Consider the following 17,977-nt stretch of genomic DNA (forward strand, 5'->3'; position numbering starts at 1 on the left):
ATACATGCACAGTGTCTCCGCTTCCACTAGTATCCACATTATTCCGCTACCCATAGATGAAAGAAAATATGAGGATATCACTTATAGCGTATTTTAATAATTTTATATGTAAAAAAAAATTTACATATATTAATGAAAATTATTTCATAATTTTTTTATTTACATGTTATCAAAGAGACATGATCTTACTATTTATGCTATTTGAGAAAGCTAATCATTTATTTAAACTTTTATTGAGAATCCTTATTATTTCTGCATATCAAATTATGCCATCAGATTCTGATTACATTAAGAAAAAATAAATTCTTCAAAAATTTGACTATTCGATTGACTAATTTGGACTCTTTATTTAAACATGCACCCTAAAATTTTTGCCACGAATTAGGAATCATTGTATGAAAAGTGCGGAAGGGCGCGATGCATTCTAACAAGAAGAGTTTATGTATCTACCGGCTAGCTTATTCCTAGAGATAATCGTAGGTAAGGCCCGAGAGAACGGGAAGGGTCGGCTGTGCGGCGTCAGCCGTATACTAGGTAGTTCATAATGAAAGCAATGTGTCTTCATTTAGTCGGTTGTTTCGCACAGCGACGCTACCCGGTATAGGAACGGTATAATAGAAGGTAACGGCGCCTCTGGATCTGTAGTACGGTAGTTGCGAGCGTAAGGTACATCCTCCTCCCCCTCCGCACCTCCCCCCCCTGGTTTCGCGCGACGCCAAGGAGGATGGGGTGGGAGTACATTATACCGCGGGTTAGTTGCATACAGTCGAGGGACAATGCTCTTGTCTCTACGGTACGCCTTGTTTGTTACGAGTGGCGCTTCTCCCCCGTCCCCTTCTCGCCCTACCATCCCTCTCGCCATCCATTGCCCGTACCGCCGCCGACATTATCCCCCAATGTCGGTTCTCTTTAAACCGAAATTGCGCGCGACCGAAATGAAACCGGGAATTTTCAAGATCGGAGGATCGAGGCTTATTCCAAACTTTCGCGAACGACTGCTCGTCATCGAGAGCTCATGAGAATTTTCCACCAAAAGTTTCGATTATTATCTCCCACTTTAAGTGGGAAAGCGGTACGCGCGAATAAAGTTTGCAGCGCGATAAAAGTTTAATCGTACGTCTGATATCGTGGCCGATTTTCGTACAAACGCGCTTAATTCGAGTACACGTGAATATTTGACGGCCATTCTCGACTCATTGTCGGTTAACTTCGAAATATTTCTCGTTCTTGAAATAGAAACGCGCCGTCGTAAAATTTCCGGAAGAGAGAAAATATTGGTGGTGAAAAAAGTTCTTCATGATAATTAGGACAAACGAGAGAGCGAAAGGGTGGTTTAAACGCCGCTATCCTTGTATTATCCTTGTATTATGCCATCAATTTCTGGATGTTGTGAAAGGGGTTGCGCTCTCAACCATGTGTCATTCTTCCTGAGTAAATCGACATGAATTCAATGGTTCGTATTCGTCATCATCATCACACGAGTCATCGAATTCACACGAGATCAGACGAAGAAACGCGCTATTATGGGGTGATGCACCCGCTTTTAAATATATTTACTTCATACTTTATTTGTAATAAAAGATACGTCAATATTTCGACTAATTCAGGACATATTATCGACACGATCCAATAGACATCTTTCTTCTTCCCCTTTTTCTCCCTTACTGGATTTCTCCGTCCGTTGGGACAAACGGTCTTATGCCAGGTAGGGCTTACGTAATCACGGAAAATACTTTAGGCCGTTTGTTGACACAAAATTCTTTGGGTATTCGATCACAAGCATCTGTCTTTAAAGGCTTTCTCTCTCTTATTACTCTCCTTCTTCCTATTTCCTAGTTAGAAACCTACGGTATTCGAGTCTACTTGGAACCGCGGAAAGTTCCAACGCCATGGTCTCGTAATTTGCGAGTTAATTACCAACCATCGTATTAGGCATGCAAGTGGATAGAGGTGGTCGAGTAGAGAGCGAAACGAAGAGAGAGAGAGATAGAGAGAGAGAGAGAGAAAGTTGCCAGGTTATTCCCCTTCCATTCGCACGCGAAATTAAAGGCTCGGTACCGAATGCGATCAAAAGAGCTACCCTCGTTCTTCCCTCGCCTCCTCCCCCTCTTCTTGAATAATTGCGAACTTGGAGAAGAAGACCGCGGGATCATAATATCGCTATTGGTCACAGCAATGAATAATCATGCCTTTACTCCTCGTTCCCGGCTGTTGCTTCGGGATAATTCGGGCTAATTTCCGCGGTGACTAACCGAACGCGCGCATTTTCCGGCAACAGGTAAACGCCGTGAGATAAACGCAATAACATCCGCGATATAACAGGTTTTGAGCTTCAACGCTGATCCGCTATTAGTATAAATTAAAGTCGAGCAAACCGATTATTTCGAACATGCCAGTCATAATCCCGATAAAACGGGATTGATATTCCGAATATTTTTTAGCGGAAATATATATTGATTGAACTACCCCGAGCCCCCAGCGGATCAAATGCCAATTTATGTTTATATCAGTCGAATCGGAAAATAAAATCAATTGGAAAAGAGATACTCAATATTTTCAAGCGTCTATTATTTCTGTTAATAATATGCGCAATAGCAAATCAATTGCGCAAATAATTAATGATAATTATAATGATTGATTTATCAGTGAAGAGGAAAATTGGGAGAAGCGATATAACTGTAGGGGAGATAATAGAGATATTTTTCCAACTCTAATAATTTAATGCTGTCTTATGTTAGATTATTTTACATACATACACATATACCGATAGTCATATATTCCGATAATGCAAGCAGAAACCTGGTCGATTAATAGCGATACAAGTAACCAGAGCTTGCTATCGTGCACTGTTATTTCCTGATTCACTATATAGTAAGGCTTCATTATCAATTAACATGTTTAACATAAAGAGCTTCTCAATTTTCAGATTACTAATATCTATTTAACGCGAGGGCAAGGAAAGATGGGAAAGGAAATGTGATAGGCAATTGATCCAGTAAAAACGAAATTTTTTTTAAATTAGTGATTTTTTATAAATAGGTACATTCAAAAATAACTGAGAATTAAAATATCAAAAGCTCTCAAAATCAAATTTATATAAAAAAATTTAGAGAAGTTTGAATTTTAAATCTACAACTATTAAAAAAATCCTGAAGAATAATTTTATTTAAAAATATTTATTAGTTTTCGAGATAGCTATATATTTTATATGATCTAATAACCTATAAGTTTTTAGAAATTCTTTAATATTTTCCTTTTGTTTGGAATTTCTTTCGGAAAATTATCGACGAAGTTATACCATGCAATTTTAATTACTGTGGTATATAGATTGTAAAATTATTTCAAATATACAACTATCAAGAGATTTCAGAAGACAATTTTATTGAAAAAGATTTATCGATTTTTAAAAAAGCTACATATTTAGCATAAATTAAAAATAGAGATTCCTTAATACTTTTTGCTTGATTATGTTCTTGTTTGGGATTTTCACAATTTATTTTTAACACAAATTTAACAAACTTGCTCTCATATAATCTTGATTATTGCAGTATATTACAAGATTATTAATAAAAAAAGAAAAAGAGAGAAAGGAAGAGAGAGAGACAGAGAATTAATTCTAGTCTACAAACCGGACAGAGCAATGAAGAGTTGATCACGGTTCTGCCGCTCATTGTCGAGGATTACGAGTGTTCTGAACGACGGGAACGGGTCCGGAGACGTATCAACTCGTCGTAGATCCACGGGTTGATGACGGGACCGAAGTCGACGTGTTAATGTGGCCGGGGAGTGGCAGCTTAACGATCGTCCTCGAGGACAATGTGGGATAAAGCGGAGACGATAGGTGGAGATCCTGGCGACGTTCGTTCCTCTACACACGGACACGGTTTTCGTACACTCGAAAGCTTGGAAAAAACACGTACAAGCGCGGTATGTGTACATACGCTATAATTCGAAAGTTTCCGGTCGTTTACGGGCTCTTTGCAGTTTTCTAGGACAAGAGTAAATCCGTCTCTCTCAACCAAGAAAATGTGATGGCCCAAACTACTCGTGAAAATTCGACCGCAATAAACTCATATAAATTCGGCATCTTTTTCGTCCAATGTGAGAGAGCAATGCGGAGATGGTTCGTTTATGGAAATAGATTTCGGAAATAAATAAACATGCTGGATTTTTATATAACAAATTCTCATCACAGATATATTCTTTCCCGAAACACAATATTTGAATTACAGGGTGTTTCTTAATAAGTGCGAAAAATTTTAGGAGACGATTCTTTGTCGAAAATTAAGGGGAGTTTTTCATATAAACATTATAAAAGGTTCAAATAAAAAATTGAATAGGGGTTGCTAGTTTCATCCCCTATAACAATATGGGAGGCTGAAAAAATATTAATAAATAACCTTTTTACTAGTAGAAAATATCCATCTAATTTAATTTCTTTAACTTGTTCCAAATTTGAGAAAAAAATAAAAACCTAATATTTACTCCCATTTTTGGAGGGGTGTAACTCCACAGGGAGGGATGTAGGAGTATATGTTTGTATGAAAAATCCCCCTTAATTTTCACAAAGAATCATCTCCTAAATGTTTTCGCACTTATTAAGAAACACTCTGTATATGTACGCTATCTAATGGAACAGAATTAAAAAGAGACTTTCTATACTATGTTTTATACAATTATCGAGTGCGAATGGCAATGTACAGAAAATATTATCGTGTATGATTAAAAAAAAAGAAAGAATTTTCTATCATCAGATAACTCAGTATGATATACTAGCGACTTGCCCGGAGGCTAAGTAATGGAAAATATATAAAGAGCAAACGGTCTCGATGTATGTGTACGTAAAGTAACTGAGTCTCGTCATACGGTGCATTAATAACGCGTAAATAAATATACGCGACATGTAAAACAAATCGTTTGTCATACGCGTAACTCGGACGAAACAAGGACCCTCTTTTACGTCACGGTAACGTAATAACATCGTCCACTCATAGAGAACATAGATATAATAATATCTATCTGAAAGCACAATACGAACCATGCAAATGTGCTATTATTATTATGCAACGTAGTATGGCAACAGCACTAACTACAAACACCAATTTTACCCATAAAACCCGTCTCTCGTCGTGACATGGAGAGCGCTCTTTAAAAACCATTACGAATGTAATTCGCATTGTTCAATCTAAAATTTTTAAATATATTAATATATAATAATATATAATTTATTTATAACACACACTAATATGTAATAATATATATAATTTATTTATCAGTTATATATTTTTTAATTCCTAAAAAATTTACATTTGAAAAATTTTTTTATAAAATTCTTTATAAAATATATTGGATATATCATATATATATTGTATATATATATATTTTTTCATAAAATCAATATCTTTATGACACATGCTGCAAACTGAAAAATTTATTATCAATATTGCCGCATTACGTTGACATAAAAGCTACTGCACCGCGTGATTATTTTGTCTTTTATCGAACAATACTCGGGCCTTTTCGAACGTGAACAGAAAAGAAAAGAAACCAAGAAAGAAAAGTGAGGCCGCGTTGTCGGAAAATGAAGAGTTATTTGCAAAATGGAAAGAGATGGAGAGAAAAGGAGAAAAAGAAAGCAGCGATGCAGAAATAGGTATGAATAATGGGCGTCGTGCCGTATGGATTGTTCGACTGTCGTCAGAAACGAAACATGAGAGAACGCACTGGAATACGGTGGAAAGAGACGAACAAGAGACAGCGGTAGAGCATAAGAGATGGATAATGCGGAGGTATAGGAAATGGGATTGCAAATGAGGGAAGCCATAGTTCTGCTCATGATTGAAAATATAGTTGAACGTTATCGACGAACGGATGCTCTTATTATCTTATGAACCGTAATGTGCGTAGAGATCCGTTCTCTCGTGTTTGTACTCGTGCATTAAGCATCTGGAATAAAGTTGAACCGTTTGTTGAAACTACCGTTAATAATATCTTGATAACTTGAGCCACGCGTGGACGTTATAGATAACCAGTTACAAGCCAGTCTTCAATTTCTTTCAATTCATCGACTCGCAGCTACTTCGATTCGACACTGCTAGTATTTCGAAGATCTTTAAGTTTCCGCGCGTGTCTTTGAAATTTGCGATATCAAGAAATTAAAAAAATAATTCTTGTAAATTTGTACTCGATAAAGGATACAAATAGTCTTGACTTTTTAATTATCTTCTTATTATTGCATTTATCTGTTATCGATTAACGTAGATATACATTTACTATACTTGTTTTCAAAATTTATTAGATAAAATGTTATGTCAGTATAAAAATGGAAACTATGTTTGAGAAATATGAAAAATTTCTTTTATACAAGAGACAATTTTCAATCATGTTTCCGATGCATCACAAAAATTCATTTTACTTTAGCCATTTATTTTCATTTTAGTTATTATCAATCTTATTAAGAATCTGAAAGAATTTAATTGTCTCTCTCAAAGGTTCAAAGTAAATTCCGTCTGTTTATCTAATTATTCATCTCTCGGGTGCTCCTGGGACTCGACGATATAAGTCATTCACCGCGATGTCGTATTCCGCGGACGGCGCCCACGGTGCGCACATTTATGCGCACTAACGACGAGAGACGACGATCCCCCTAACAGCCGGAGACCTAGTTTACAAACTATTACACCGGTGGCATTAATATTCAGTTGGCTCTTATTCGACGGGACGACAAGAAAATGCATAATTCGGCGCTGGTGCTCGCCGACTGGCATCGTCGTAGAACTCTTACGGGGCTAGAAAGTCGGCTCTTCTTCTCCCTCTCTCTCTCTCTCTCTTTCTCTCTCTTTTGCTTTTCTCGCTCTCTTCTCCACCATTCGCCTGGCACCTCGTTCTCCATTTGGCACGCCCCGCTCTTTTGCTTCCGCTTTCGAACTTACCTCCGGTCGCCGCTGAAGAGAGAAGGCGATACGTACAGCAACCCCCGAATTAATTACGAACAGAGGCGAACGCTAGCTCGAAAGGCGTGGAGCTACTTGCAGTGGCAGGTCGTAGGGAGATAGAAAGCAGTTCTTACTGCACACCCTTGGTAACTGCAAGTACACTGGCGAACGTACATTACGCTGCGAGGCCGATGAAGGCCACAGCGACGGATCCAGTCGTTATCAACTTGCGCCAAGTGGCAACGATCCGAATGCAAATACGTCTTAAATTTCGCTCGTTAACGACAGACGCCCCGGTTCTTACCGGCGATGACAAGTCCTTTAGCCCCGCCGATTCATCCATGCGCTTGTCGGACATTATGCGCGTCCCCCCGCGAAAGAGAGCATCTAGCAATGCAAAAGTGCTCGATATAGACGAGGGTGCAAAGCGAATGGCGCCTATATGTAGGCTTGGTGGGTGTTTAATGAATATGCAAATCGCTTCCCCGAGTTGCCCGAAGGAGAGAAGATAGAAGTGACGTTCTCGCTGTTGCTACTACTACTGCCGCTGCTACTGCTGGCAGTTACTGTCGCTAGTAAGGTGGTGATGGTAATAGTTGGCGGGTGTTGGTGCTAACGGCGATGCAAAATTCCTGTACACTCTGACAACACACGAATACTCGAAATTGTCCTGAAGAGACTGTCGTGTTACATAGTTTATGCGCGTACAATGTTACTGCCTCTGAATTTCACTTCCTTTCGACGATAGACATTACGTCAGTCTACTAGAAGAAATAATACGTTGGAGGAAATCTCTGGTTTCAAACGTGTTTGCGAAACTTTTTAAAAATAGCGTTAAACTTTCTGGTCTTGTCGAGCGAGTGTCGATTGACTTTAATTCTCTCTTGCTTCTTAAGGATGTTTTGTATGTACAATCCCAGCAAAAAGTAGCTGAAAATCAATATTGACGAATATATCCACTTTTGGTGTATTTTGAGTATGAGAAATTGCGTGGAATATTACAATTTGATCTTAGCTACAGTGCAGAGTATTTTTTAATATTTATTGCGTTTTTACTGAAATATTCCGAATTTTGTTAATCGAAATGATTAACTTTTGGCAGTGACGATACCTCAAATTCAACTTGACAACACGAAATTTCATTTTTGAGAATAAAATAATTTAATGATACTGAGTGGTTTAAAGTGTCAGAATAAATATCAAAACATTTATTAATTAAAAAAATGCATTATTTATAGCAATTTAATCAATAAATTTAATAATTTGTCATGTCTCTGGCGAGCGTGAAATGTGACAACGTTGTAATTTTTCATAAGTTGGCCGGACTTCGCGCTCTACACACGAAACTTATACTGCTTATATCAATCGATGGCTTATACGCATTTGTAGGTTGACAGATTTTCAGAAATTGCTCGAGGTGTAATGTTAGTTCGTATATATATATTAGTATTTTTTCGCAATTTGCTCTAAGTATACAGCTTCAACATGCTTCGGCACTATTCCCGTCTCTCTCATTCTTCTCAGCCGAGTGCGATGTTGCCAAACTTTCACAGAGAATTTCGCCTTGTGTCAGATACATGGCTAATTTAATTGAATTATATTTAATATCTTTTTAACCAGTTAGTACTTGTATAATATTATTTGACCAAATATTTCCTCTGTATCTAAACTACACTTTTGCAAATTTTAAACAAATTCTCAATATTATTTCCATGTGTTTTTGTCATTTGAATCGACGTGGTTATACGTTTCCCATAAGAACACATGTTAATTCGGTGCAAATTAAAATCCTTATAACTTGTGAACGCTTTAATTTTCATTAAATTCTCAATATTTTGAAAATAGGTACAAAACATCCTTAACGGGATCCCTCAACCTATCTGTTTTATCGACAAAACACTGTAATTTTTGAGTAAGTGCCATTTTTTATTGCCTGCATAGAATTAAAAATCCTTTTCTACGGTTGAAGTATAAATGCAAACGGACACGGCGAAACCGATTATATACTAAGAAAGAAAAAAGAGTATAAAATTATATATTTATTTATCGACTTCTTAGATCAACATGGCGTCTAAAGCTATCACCTCATAAAGACATAAGCCTTGTATAAATGTTTTGTAGTTTTTATGCTTAAGACAATAGCATACCCAATAGCGGACTGCATAATAAAAACTTGTGGAACTGTGAAAATTGAGTTTAGTAGTCTAATTAATAAATGGCACCTGCCCAAAAATTTCGGTCCTATGTACTTGAAATGTTAGTAAAGTAGAAAAAGCAGTGCTTCTTCTTTATAAATAACGTGATAGAGAGAGATACGGGATGAGAATTTAGATGAGGGCGCTGTATCGTGTAAGAATTCGCCGTTCAATGAGGAATTCCCTTAATTTCTTAATTATCGAATCTATCGCATTTCTCACAACGTACAATTCGGCTTAAATGTTCTCGCATAGCAAACATGATTGATCGGGGACACTCCTGCTCTCTCCCTCTCCCTACATATATATGTTCCAAATCGATAGAAGCTTCTTGATCGAGCGCAGCGTCGCAGCGTGGTGGCATCCAGCGCTAGTTTAATTGAAATTTCTCGATGTTCCCGGCAACGTCGAGAAGCAATGTCGCTTCTGTAGTACGTTGAATATCTGCCATTCATTTCACGCGAAAATCCCGAGAAAAATTGAAGCGCTTAATCTGCCTGACCATCGAAGGAATTAAAATTCAATGCTGCGTCAATATCGTATCATATGCGCGGCGTGCAACGTACTTAAGTGTCAAATACCTAAAAGGCAGTCTTTATGCAGCTTTTGCCTTTTTGGGATTAACATCGTAAGTAATGTATATGTTCCCCGATTATGGTTATAACTCGCTTGCACGTTGACGGATTAACAAGTCTCTGCGATCAATGACGTTGAAAATTTTCTCGCGGCAGAATTCTCTTTTCATGATACGTTTCATAACGTGAAAAATGATATAACTCTATTGATTCGCGTAAATCCGCTTGATGTTGCGTTAAATCAGATTCTTGAATTTCATCATCTCTCATCTGTCGCAATTTAGCGAAAAATTCATATTTCCAAACTATGCACCATTTTTCTCGCAATCCGCTTGCAATGGATTGCCCTTTCAGAATTAGTTTCTGACGCGTGATTATCCCTTTCTCTCTCTTTCACCGCCCTTCGACTCGCGGTATGGTACAGCAGAGCACGTACCTAATCGGTCGATTTCACAAAAATATGAAACTCGGAAAGAGACGTGCGAGAAATATGTACGGAATTCAGAGCGCAACGAGTTCATTTCGGCCGAAATGGCCTCGATTTATATCGAAGCTGTTTCCGGATGAACGGAAGCGATACGCTTAACGCGCCTCGGCAGCCGATGAATTCCAAGGCCCGCCCAACCCGCCGATTCCCCTCCATACCCATCCTCGATCGGAAGTAGTTTGGCCGAGAGAGTGCCAGAATACCGATCGCGCGCGCGGGTAATATACTCTACCCGTCGACGTTAGCTCCCGAAGTTATCCTAGCTATTCAAATGGATACGAGAGCCGCGGAAATTGCCATAGACCGGCGCACCGCGGGTGAAGCGTCCCGCCGATATCGCGAAATCGATAAGAGACGCAGGTTGTGTGCGGCGGCATGCGTGTGCATGCGGCCCGGTGAAATCCCGAAGGGGAGGAAGGGGGAGAGATCGTCTGCATTGCCGGTGTATCTAGGCGCGCCGTATATCGACGCATATTTGAGCGGCTCGCTTTAATTGAACATCCGGGAAGCGTGTCTCTCTTTGTTTTTCTCGACGATAAGGATCAATTTTTACGAGCTGGCTGAAAAGACATCCAATAATAATGATTTCGATTTATTAAAACGGCTATCCCGCGAGATGCATCGATGTGAATTTATTAACGCGGATGTGGATTTATAGGAGGAGATCTCTGAGAAGCTCCAAGCTGCCACCTGTCAAGAAAACAAATTTTGTTCAAAAGAATTTTTCAGTTTTTTAAAGTTAAGAATTGTATCGAGACAAGCGAAACTATTTCTATGAGGCTTGCAAAATTTATTAGTTTTATTTCAAAGAGAAAGAAAAATACTTTACAATGCTGTCGTAATTTGAAAACTAGTGGCAGAAATGTGATAAATTTACAACTAGATACTTAATGAAAATTTAAGTGTACGTTTCGTTACAGACTATTTAATCGTTATTCTATCCGAATTTGTTTCTAAAGCTGGCTTATTTGATAAATGACTGGTCGGGAAACTGGTCGTTCAGTTCCCGAAATCGAATTACTCAAATAATCGAAAAGACAATTGTATTTTTGCCTATTTCGATTAAATTGATTCATTGACATTTTCGATTTAATCGGATTTTCGATATATTGGACGTTGCGGCATTCAACAGTTACTGAAGCCGTTTCATATCGATAAATCGTTATCACGACAATCTCACGCAAACAATCGAAGCCTGTGAGAAATTAATCGGGACATTGCGTATAAAAATAAAATTTCCGACAAGAAAAATATATTTTCAAAGTGCAATTATCATTTAATATTAAAAATTTATACATCATACAAGATACACGTAAAATATCGTTAACCTTGCATATGCAATCTCCTTGATATGTTTAATTCGTTGCGCGATTACTCCGAAAAGGAGAATTATATTTTCCGTATATTCCGTATATTTCATCAGCCGAATAGTTCGATCAGCATGCGACCGATTCGAGCGTGGACGAGAAGAGTGGGACAATTTGGGACACCGGGTTCGGCACTAAAAATGATTAACATCCTTTGACCGGCGTTCCACTTTAATCTAGCGAATTACATTTCCCAAGATCCCCGGCCACGATATATCGTCCGGGCCTTTACAGGCGGCCGGCATCAACTTCAATTAAACCGTAATATGACCAAGGTGAATGCACCTCGCGAGCAAGGTAGGGCACAAAGGGCAACCGGCCGTACGTTGCGCGTATCAATCAATGGGGCGCGCGTACGAAGCCGACGGCGCCAGCTTCCTCCGGTAGAGAGGAGCCTTCATTGTCTGCGCATTCTATCAGATTGGCTTCCGGTGTGCCGCGGGCACAACGAACGGTCGCCACGTCCTTTATGTACCGGGCAGCTACGCACCGGGAATGCACGATCGTCACATCCGATGTCCAAGCGGCGTAATATGCGCGGAATCGGCCGCAGATTCATGCGCAAGACAGATAGATGGATATATAGATCGATAGGGGGAGGAAGTGAAAAGCCGGCTTCCGGCCGCGAGACATGCCCCGGCATTTCGTATTAAGCCAGCTAATTAACTCTTTGCGAGAGAGATCTTTGGTCATTAATTCGGTTGCCTACGACTTTGCAGGTCGGACGCATCTGTCGACGATTTCCGTTTAATGCTCACCCCTTCCCCGGATGGGATCAGGCTTTGATGGACGTGCCATCTTGTTCGATCGCGACGCATAAATAGAAGTCGTAGAACTATAGAATAATAATACCATTTGCGACCAAGAAATATTGAACAAGACCACGTTATATGCGATACCGATATTCAGTGAACTTTTCAGCGATGTTGCTCAGAGTACATTGTTGAATATATATCTTTTTTAACGCAAAAGTGAATTAAGAGTTACGCTGGGTCGTAACTCGTTTTAATTATCTCTGCTATCTTACACTTGTTAGATACCTACGTTGAAATTAAAGATGAGAGGAATAATTTTTAATTAATATTATTTTAATTTTCTCAATTCGAGAGAATTCGCTCACAGCGGCGATAAAATGTGTCTGCGAATTAAAATCCCGTACTTCACTTTACTTCATTATGTAATAGGAAAGGGACGGAAATCTTCTCATTAACGCTGAATAGCGTCATCTTTTCGCAGCGGTCGTCGTGTAAGATAAAAATTTCCAGCTGCACGACGATCGCGCGTGCGGATCGCGAATTTCGCAAAACGCCCGCGGCGCTATTCAAAAAGAGAAAGAGCAGGATTATAAATTCCCGTATTACTTATGGCGCGCAGGATCATAAAATTCATAACGACGTACAACCCCGTAATATAACGACGGACGAGCGTCGGCCGTTATATAGAGCGCGTCGACCTGTTACAGTATTTGTAGGAATTTACGACGAACCGCCCCCGCTGTAGCTACACCGTGCCGTACCATTGCGAATTACCATCCCCTTCCTACGAGAGCTCGAAACTTTCACGGTAGTTTCGGAAATGCCGCGCGCAAACAGACTCCCCCGGCGGAAGTTCTTGCCGTGCTATAGTAGATTTATAGGCATTAAATAGTCGCGCATTTTTGTAACGTTCCTCTCAGCGATGCTTCAACTTCATCTAAAACCGATGGCGCGCCTGCATCGTAAACTTTAGAGATATCTTGAAAATCAACTTATTATTCTGACGAATTTCGCGATTTTTCGAGAAATCGTAATACACGATTGTAGACACGCATTCGTTTGAAAATTTCTATCAAAGCACATTTTTCATCACTTTTTAAATATATTCTTGATCTATTTCTTACAAATTTATTTTTAGTATGTTAGATATATTTATATAATCATATTTGTTAAGAATAAAATTTAATTTTATTTGTTAAAAATAAAATATAATTTCAATAATAATCTTAAAAAATGTAATATTTGCATATATTACGCAGATTGGATTAATTTGAATAGTTTCATAAGAAATCACTTTTAAAATTTATTAAAGCAACATTTATTTCTTATATTTAAATATTCTGTATTCTTTTATCGGACGAAAGAAATCGATGATTAAATAGAAGAAAAAAGTAAAATATTAGCGAATAAGAAAACATATAGGTATAACAAGGCATAAATCTCTAACGTGAATTATTACGCGAGCGAACGATCGTGCGTGACGCATTGTTAAACGTTCGTCGGTGTTGTAATGTACGCTCTTGTTCTTTTTCTTTTTTTTTTTTTATACCATATCCCATGATCGCACGCTATGCGACTATCGTGTGTGTGTGTGTGTGTGTGTGTGTGTGTGTGTGTGTGTGTGTGTGTGTGTGTGTGTGTGTGTCTCCTTTAATACTGATTTCATATTCCGAAGTATACAAAGTGTACACACAGTTATGTATCCTGCAGTTATGTAATGGAATCTCATTTTTAAGCACGATGAAAATTCAAATTGTGATGATACACGAGATCGCATTCTTTTAATAAAAAAAAGTGATTTATTATTATTTTCTTGAATGAATATTAATTCCCAAGATATGAAAACAATATTTAGCAATGTAAAATTCACTTTACCTCACAACGCAAATGTAGGTTGGCTTTTCATTACAAAGTCCCAACGTGTATTTTGCTTACGCGCGAGATTGATTTCAAACTCTCGGCCAACTTTCTCGTAGAGTACCTACACGGAGCAACCGGAAACGTTACGTACTATGTTCTGATGGAGAGCGCAGAGATGTTGTGCTATAATTGGTCGCCCTGGCTTATGACAGGCATAACCACGTCCCGATATGAACGTCCGACCACTAATCTGTTGTACGCTTGCTGTGTATCACGTGCAACGTCGTTAACACGACATTGCAATGCGTTGCAATATCGATAGTCAAGCATATATCCTTACGCATATTACGTGCTTGATTAAAGTACAATCTAGCATATTAATCGTAATAATTATTGTGCCATTAATTCTTCTCCTTTTCTTCACGCACTCGAGAAGCTCAATGTTTCTCTATAAATTGAGCTAATTTAAATATTTTCACAAGAAATTATTTTTTTTAATTTATTCAATTTCTCGTCAGATAAATGCATGTCAAAAAGAAGATGTAGAAGGTGCGCGTTTATCTTAATAACCATTGCTATACATATATCCTTGACAAATTTAAGAGGTAATGTGTACGCCATTCCTCAGGTCGTGGTACCGTCGCTCGTGCGTCCTTACGGCACCCTGTAACTTTCGAACGACGTACTACGTGCGGTGCAATTTGCTGGCGCGCCGTGCTGTATAAGTAATCGTTTCTGCTGGCCTATCTAGCAACCACCCAGTTGTTTGGAACCCCCATCTCTCGACACTGCCCTGCCGGTGCACATACGCTAACTAAATATATATATATATATATATATATATATATATATATATATATATACAGGGTGATCCATTTTAATCCATCCAGTCGAATATCTCGAAAACCAAGCCCGGGAGAGAAAAATGTTTCAGACAAAAATTGTTTGGTTTCGAGGGGGCCATAAGATGGTACCATTGGTTTGACCTTGAAGAGTCATTTGAAGGTCACGTGAAGGTCACTTCAATTTTTTTAAACGGAACACCCTATATATTTTTGCACATTCTTGTAGCTTATCTCGAGAGCTTTCCAAAACACTATAATTAAGTACCTTTTCGTTAAGTACTTTTTGAGTTATGAGGCTTGAAATAATTTCTTAATTTTACATAAACCGTAAAATATCTTGTAAAATATTCATTTTTCGATTATCTTACCTTAATATTTTTATGTACAAAATAATGAGAGGAATCAATTGGAGTAAAGAAAACACATAGTTGTTTTTAAGAAAAAATGTGGAATTGTTAATTGCAAATTACATATTTTTTCTTCAAAACAACTATGTGTTTTCTTTACACCAATTGATTTCTCTCATTATTTTGTACGTAAAAGTATTAAGGTAGGATAATCGAAAAATGAATATTTTACAAGATATTTTACGGTTTATGTAAAATTAAGAAATTATTTCAAGCCTCATAACTCAAAAAGTACTTAACGAAAAGGTACTTAATTATAGTGTTTTGGAAAGCTCTCGAGATAAGCTACAAGAATATGCAATGACAAATAGTAGGTTCCATTTAAGAAATTGAAGGTAACCTTCATGTGACCTTCAAATAACTCTTCAAGGTCAAACCAATGGTACCATCTTATGTCCCCCTCGAAACCAAACAACTTTTGTCTGAAACATTTTTCTCTCCTGGGCTTGGTTTTCGAGATATTCGACTGGATGGATTAAAATGAGCCACCCTGTATATATTGTGTATGTATATATGTATATATTTTGTATATGTATATATGTATATATGTAAGAGGGCAGTTTCTCGCTTTAACATTTGGCTCGCGCTATTGCGTCAACTTCTCTGTTTCGGTGAACTTCTACCTTCTACCTCCTCCTCTTCCGTACGAAATGTACGCGCGCACGCGTGTGTGTAAGTGCGCGTGCATACACGTGTTACGCCGACGCACGTGTTGGATGCAGCCAGCTAGGGAATGCGTCCGCGGAAGTACCGCATCGCGTTGTTGTTCGGCATATGAGAGAGCATGCGATCGTACTCTCGGACGACGGTACACGCTTCGCCAGCTGGCGGGTGTACCGGCTCGTAATACACCGGAGGAATGTACAACGGCGCCCCTCCACCCGCCCCCTTTTCCCCCTCGCCTGCCCGATTCCCCCGCTGGCGCCCTGGCCGTACCATTTAGCTCCCCCGCGTTCTCCTCCCCCGGTACGTCCGTACGCGCGGCCGAATCTGGTACCAGGCGAGGCACTCGTGGTATTTCCGCAAATTCGATGCTCTCCCGATGTCCCGAGGGAAGGGGGTGGCGAGAGGTATGCGGGGGTTGAGTCGCACCGCGGGGCGATCTGCGGTGAAGCGTCCGTCTGGACGGTCGCAGCGCGGCTTCCTCCCCGGTGTGCTCGAGTATGGAGGACGACCGGCTGGCCGATACATTCTTAATTAACACCTCGAGTGCACAACTCGGCGGTGATTCTTTTTCTGTGTCGTCGACGCGACAACAGGGTACGTTCGAATGTAAAATTAGCGGAAATGATCATTTTTATAAAAGATGAAGGGAGAGATGTGATTTTGAATTTTCTGAAAAATATCGAGTCGCTCGTGCATACGAGGGTGGTTTGAAAAGTCCGTGCATAAATGAAAACTACTTAATTTTTCGGGATAAACCTTTTTTATTTTTCAACGTAGTCTTCTTTTAGACTTATACACTTTGTTCAACGCTGCTCCAGTTTGTTGATCCCTTACGAATAATAGGATTGGTCCAACTCTGCAAAATAGGCGTTCGTTTCCGCAATCACCTCGTTTGAATAAAATCTCCTTCCCGCCAGCTATTTCTTCATATTGGGGAACAAGTAGTAGTCGAGAGAGCCAAATCTGGAGAATAATTGGAACCTTAACTTCATCAATTTTGCGGCCAAATTCTCTTTCATCCATTTTTTGGAAATCACTCGACTTCCTCGATTCAAACGAACGCCAAACACGGAGAGAAATAGACCGATCTGGCTGAAACTTGGTGTGTGTTCTTCCAAGAGATGCTACTAACTGAAAATAACCTCGATACACACCAGTGATGCCATCTCTCTGACTTTGCACGGACTTTTCAAACCACCCTCGTACATGTGTGTGTGTGTATAAAAGCTCCATACTATAAAATTGTATAAAAAATAATTTAGAAACGAATCTCTCTTTGTTCTGTAATATATATGTGGTAAAGAAAGACAGAAATAATGGAATTTTTTTACGACTAGATTTATATTTAATTAAATATATTACAGTTTTTGGTACATATTTAGTGTGCAAAGTTTTAAATGTAAAGTTTATCTTACAAAAGCGGGCACACACATATCGTATTAAATTAATTAACGAAATTATACTCTCTACTATATGTCACATGTCTCATCTATTATCCAACTTGCCCGCCTGCGTCAAATATTCACGAAGCATTCAACATATTAAAGAGTAGGGAAATTAACGAAATTCTCTCGTTTTATGTCGCGATATTATTTCTGAAGTTTTGTATTTGCTTCACTTTATTTTTCATCGCGATCCACTACCTATTCCCGACGCAAAAAACATAAAACGACACATGGTGCAGTCATGCCTGGACATGTTATTCGTGATACAATTTTCACTTATAGTATACGAGAGAATATTTCATATTGCAAACACTACACACATTCTCTCTCTCTCTCTCTCTCTCTCTGAGTTTTATAAATTTTTTGAAAAATTAATTTTTTTATTAATCCTGTTATATAGGAATGCGTAGAAATATTTAAATATGTCTGCGAAAAAAGTA

At 38.7% G+C, this 17,977-nt stretch overlaps 1 protein-coding gene across 6 annotated transcripts in view; it reads left to right on the forward strand.

The window, feature by feature from the left end:
- LOC145976668 (nephrin) overlaps positions 1 to 17,977 on the forward strand; it is a 372,381-nt gene that overhangs the window by 299,629 nt on the left and 54,775 nt on the right. The window lies entirely within an intron of this gene.

Source organism: Camponotus vicinus, unplaced genomic scaffold (assembly GCF_025532165.1).
Source record: "Camponotus vicinus isolate PSW18456_S1 unplaced genomic scaffold, iyCamVici1.0 SCAF_9, whole genome shotgun sequence".
NCBI lineage: Eukaryota > Metazoa > Arthropoda > Insecta > Hymenoptera > Formicidae > Camponotus > Camponotus vicinus.